This window comes from Antechinus flavipes, chromosome 1 (assembly GCF_016432865.1).
Source record: "Antechinus flavipes isolate AdamAnt ecotype Samford, QLD, Australia chromosome 1, AdamAnt_v2, whole genome shotgun sequence".
Classification (NCBI taxonomy): Eukaryota; Metazoa; Chordata; class Mammalia; order Dasyuromorphia; family Dasyuridae; genus Antechinus; species Antechinus flavipes.
The window spans coordinates 61,397,460-61,403,459 of NC_067398.1; positions in this window are offsets into that span (position 1 = coordinate 61,397,460).

Genomic DNA, 6,000 nt, shown 5'->3' on the forward strand with positions numbered 1-6,000 from the left:
GTTTAAAAAAACCTGTCATATCAATGAAGTCTGACAGTATATGCAATATTGCACACACACAGCTTCCCACTTCTACAAAGAATAGAGTAAAAATATTTTTTTTCTCTTTTTCCTTTGGGCCAAAATTGATCATTATAACTGCAGAATGTTTAGTTTCATTCTTTCTTTCCCGTGAATGAAAATTGTTGTAGTTGTTATCAGTATATTTTTCATGGTTTTGCTTGTTTTCCTTTGCATCAGTTCATGAGTCTTCTCAGACTTCTCTGTAATCTTAATATCCAGCTTTTAAAAATATTCAGTAATCTTCACAAAAGACTTTTAATTAAAATTCTAAAATGTTAGTAAGTTCAACCCTTTGTTCTCAGTCAATCCCTTCTCTACTGGCCCCTATTTCTAGCAATCTTTTCTTCTTTCTTTTCTCTCTCCCTCCCTTCTTCCTTTCTTCCTTTCTTCAAAGACAGAAGATGTGAAAAATACTCCAAGAAGTCAGATTGGACTGGCAGCCCACTTTTATAGATTATAGAAAGGGCAGGCTCCTTGTTAATTTCATTCAGTCAGTCATTTTTGAGTTGGCTCTCTTTACTAAAAGTCAATTATGAGTTTCTCATGTCTTGTAAACAAGAGAACAATGTGAATGCCTTCTGCAGCCCAAACAAAAGTTCCTGTCCTACCAACTCATCAAACTAATCAGGAACTTCTCTCATCACCTTCTCCTCTATACTGGAGAGCAGAAGAGATGTATATAACTCAGGAAATTAGAGCAGAGAAAGCAGCATAAGGAACCTTAAACCATGAGAGCTGAACTCAGCGAAAAGTGGTGAAATATACCTTTGGCAGTGAACCTTACATATTTGAGGGATTACTGAGGTAGGGGACGCTACCTGGCTGGGTCCTATGTAAAAATGGTATAGAAATTAACCTCTTCCTGGATGAAATGTGGATCCCAATGGTAATTCCAACTAGTTTGTTAAAAAGAAATGAGGTTAGCTATCCAATTGGCTTATATTACAAAAAAGGAAAATATTGGATATTAGAAGGACTGTGGGAAAACTGGGACATTGATGGTGTCTGTTGTGCAGTTGTGCACAACTGTTGGTGCAGTTGTGAACTGATTCCACCCATTCTGGAGAGCAATTTGGAATTATGCCCAAAGGGCTATTAAACTGTGCATACCCTTTGATCCAACAGTGTCTCTAAGCTTGCACCCCAAAGAGTTCATAAGAGATTTGTACAAAAATATTTATATCCCCTCTTTTTTGTGGTGATAAGAATTGTAACTTAAAAGGATGCCTATCAGTTGGGGAATGTTTAAACAAATTGTGGTATATATTTGCAATGGAATATTATTGTACTATAAGAAATGATAAACAGGATGATTTCAGCATAATGAAATGAACAGAACCAAGAGGATGTTGTATACCAGTAACACAATCTTCAAAGAAGAATTGTGAAAGATTAATTATTCTTAACAATGATCTAAAATAATCCCCAAAGACTGATGATGAAGCATACTCTCCACCTCCAGAGAAAGAACTGATATTATTTGAATGCAGATTGAAGCATACTATTTTTCACTTTCTTCCCCCCAGCTTTTTCTTTTATTCAAGTCTTTTTGTACAAAATTACCAATATGGAAATGTTTTATATAACTACAAAAAATAAAACTCATATATCAAAAGGGAAAAAATTAAGAATAAAGCCCCAGGAAAGATATAATAAATTCAGGTGGGTTATATTCTTGGACTCTCTTGTGTTTTTTCTGTCTCCTTTCTTTATTCCCTTTAGATATATGATTTTAGTTTAGTTTAGTTTAGTTTTGCAATTATATAAAACATTTCCATGTTAGTCATTAGTGTAATTGAAGTGATAGTTGCATAGGTCCATGTCTTCCTTTCTCCATTCTCTCCATCTTGCTCCTGATCAGTGAGAGACATGATGGATAGAAACAGTTGGACTGCTTTTTTCCAGATGAGGATGATGATGGTGATGATTTTATATATGTGTGTGTATATACATATACATACATATATATTTGTGTTTAAATATATATGTAGATATATGTATGTGTATGTGTGTGTATATGTGTGTGTTATAATAGTCAGCTTTTGTGATGGGTAATGAGAAGAGGGTAGTTAGTGGACTAAGATAAAGATGTAAAAAGAAAAACATGAAAAAGAACCAAGTAAAATACACAGAAGAAAACCAAAAGAAGTCCAAAAAGGAGTAAAAATAAATGACAATTTTGTTTGCTGTGTTAAATTTAATATATGCTGTTTTAAAAAAAAACTTATAGAAGCATAGAGTTCAATATTAATAGTCATCATTTTATATTCAATTCTTTTTTTCTGTTTTTTTCATATATTGAAAGGTTCATGTTTATTGAGTTTGTAATAAAATTAAATTTAATAAATTAAAGTGTAGTAATTTAAAAATTAAAATTAAATAAAAAAGAAAGAACACTGGTTTTGGAATCAAGAAAGATCTAGTTATAAATATAGCTTTTAACATATACAAGCTATGTGGTCTTAGGTAAATCTATAAAATAGGGATGGTCAGTATAATAGAAGTGCTTTGTAAACCTCAAAGTAGCATATTAATGAGAGTTTATCATATCACAGAACTAGAGGAGTAAACAGACACTGAGAAAAGATAAATGATTTGTCTAAGATTGCTGTTGTTGTTCAATCATGATTCTAGCTAGTATGTCTGTAAGTATCTTGAGGCTGGATTTGAACTTAGGAAGATAAGTCTTCCTGCTTCCAGGCCCAGAGCTCTATCCACTGCACCATCTATCTGTAGCTTTTCTAAAATAACAAATCTTATGGATTTAAGCCATATTGGTCACAAATAGGAGTGTTGGGATTCAAATGTGGTTTCTTTATTCTAAGTTCAGCATTCTTTCCAGTGCACCAATCTGTTACTCAAGATATTATCCTCTTCCCACTATACAAATTTTGATAATTTCCATTTCCATTTTTCCAGGGAAGTTTTTCTTAGCACAGAGTTTGGAAAATAGTAAGTATTTGCCAAAAATTATAGATTGAGTGATTGATAGATTCTAGGTTTCACTCAATTTTTGTGTAATCTAAAAATAATAGTAAAACTTACATCTATGTAGCTCTTTGGTAACAACAGATATTGATATAGTGCCTACTATGTGCCAGGCATTGTGCTTTATAAATATCTCATTTATCCCTCACAACAATCCTAGGAATTCTCACTTCCACTAGGCTTCTGATGTTGTTTCTAATTTCATTAGAGTATGCATCTTGACTGACAGAACCTCCCTTAGTTTCTTCTCCCCTTTCATTGAAAGACTGGAGGATAGAGTACCAAATTCCTCCCAGAGCCTTCCTTTAGAGATAGCAGAGACAGGATTTTGAAGCTCACTCTACTCTGCATCAGTATCCCTCCTGTCTTTTTTCAACTCCTGGGAAAAAGGTATCCCTGTCAGGTACCCCTCGATGTTCCTGCCCCTCCTCCTTTCCTGCATCTTTTTGTGTCTTATCTTCCCCCGTTAGATTGTAATGAGAGCAAGACTGTGTTTCTTTTTATTTCCCAACACTTAGCACAGTACCTGGCATATAACAGGCACTTAATAATGTTTATTAGATTATATTGGAAGTAGGTGCTAAATGGGGATTATCTCCATTTTAGAGAGAAGGAAACTGAGGCAGAGGTTAAATCACTTGCCCAGCTATTAAGTGTCTGAGACTGGATTTGAACTTCCTGAATACAACTCTGTTTGCTGTGTACTGCATAGTACAGTGTATATCTCTATGTGATTTTAAACTTGACAATATGCTATCTTGTACATATATGTACAAAACAACATGTGTCTCTAATGACTTCACATCATAACCAAGAATTCTTTCTGGTCATAGCAAAAAGTCCATGGAATATTTAACTGGAGGTTGTCTTTAACATGGGAAAACAGAATCATAGAATGCTAGAGCTCAAAGAAATATTAAAGGTAATTCATTCCTATCCTTTTGATTTTTCAAATGAGGAAACTGAGAACCAGAGATGTTGAGCCATTTATTCCAGGACATAAAGTGAGTTTGACAATGCTAGAACCCTGGTGTCCTGGCTGCCAGACGGTGTTCTTTGTTTCAGCTCTATCTCACTGCCTCTCAAATCCTTGAGAGATCATGATCAAATATCACAAGTTTAGTATGCAAGATCATATTTCTCCAGATTTTTAAAATTAGAAAGGAGCTACTCAATATAAAATTGCTTCCTTCTATTACTCTCTGATCTCCTCCATTCTTTATTCCCCCCACCACTATCTTCAATGTCTCCTGCCCTCCATCAAGTATCTGTTTAATGTCTTGGTCCCTGTCATCCGTGACATGTCTTGTCCTGCCCTGTTTGTTTCTAAGAGAAACAGTGGAAATGAAATATAAGAGCTTACCTTCTAAGAACTGTATAGAGCAAGGGGGTTGTAAAGGGTAGGGAAGAGGATGGAAAAGGAAGCTGAAAATGAGCAGGAGGACGGTTAATGAAATAAAATGAGGATATTCTTTCAAAGACTGAGAGGTTGTTAGTGTCATAGCCAAGCCAGAATATCTCCAGGGACAGACCTTGTCAAGTTCAACTACAAATAGCCACAGGCCATATCTGAATACGAGAGTCTATTAGGGTGAAGAGTAAAAAAAAAAAAATCAATCAAATCCCTCCATGTTTGGCCTAAATGATGCCAAACATCTGGTTATTTAGAAACATCTGGATGCCTGACTGAATTTTTCACTTTCCCCTCTGACACTGGGCATCATGTAGAAATGGTCTTAAACAGAAATATTTGGAAACTTTTAAAAAATGTGTTTCTTCTTAGGGGTGGCTACAGCAGCTGAAAACAAGAGATCTGATCTTTCATGATAACATGCTCTTCTAATAAATACTAGATATGTGGATTTGGCCTAGTCTGACACAGGGCATTCATATGCGCTCTTGCCAGAAGAGAGGGTTTATCAATATGTGATTGCTTGGCACAAAAACAGGTCTGGGTCATTTTAGCAGGTGGAGAAATTGTTCCCTCTGGGAGAGGAAAATCATTTGCAGAGTGTTTTCACTGCTAAATAAATATTTTACTGGCAACTACCAAAGCATCATAAAATGTAGTCAATATAAACAAAGACAGGAATAAACCAGCTTCAATCACAGCACTGAACCAAACCAAGCCCCAGGGAAACAACCCCCTGATATCTCTGTAGATTTTCTCCTTTCACATTGGGGCCTGCCTGAATTAGGCAGGGAAGCAGCATTGCTTAGAATAATAAACCTTATAGCCAATGAGAAGTTTCTAGGACTCAGGATATCAGAAATCATCTTGTCCAGTCTTGTCCTTTTAAACTGAGGAAACTGAGGCAGAGAATGTATATAATTAAGTTGTGGATAGAACTCAAGCCTTTCTCCTTTCCATTACCTCGTTTCTTATTTTCTGCAAAGTACTGTGCCTTTCTTCTAAAAGATGGTAACCAGGTGGGAGAGTGGGTAAGGGTACAAGTTTAGGAGGCAGAAAAACCAGGATTCAGATTTAACTCTGTCACTTCCTATTTTTGAGACTTTGGTCAAGTCACTTATTTCCCTGGGGGCAAGTCAGGTAAGTACTAATTTTTTTATATTTGATTTTTGTTAAAAAGGGTCAAAATGTCATCATTGTGCTGGGAACAGACTGTCGGACTGTGGCTGATGGGACCAACATGAGCTCAGAAGGTTCTACCACTGAACACAAACAGTCCATATGAGCACGTGGAGTGGACATGTCTTTAAAATTGTACATCTTTTGAGCTGCTGCAATTCTGCTTTGCTCAGAGCACAGTACTTTCTTTGATGTGGGCATGCTGAATGGTCTTGTGCCAATGCTTCCTATGTCTCACAATTGATTTCATTTTCTCATCTGTAAAATGGGAATAATGTTACTCAGAATTAGGCATGCTATTTTTTTTGTGGGATTCAGATGTGAGAAGGGATGCAGAATGCTTTGTAAAGTTGAGACGG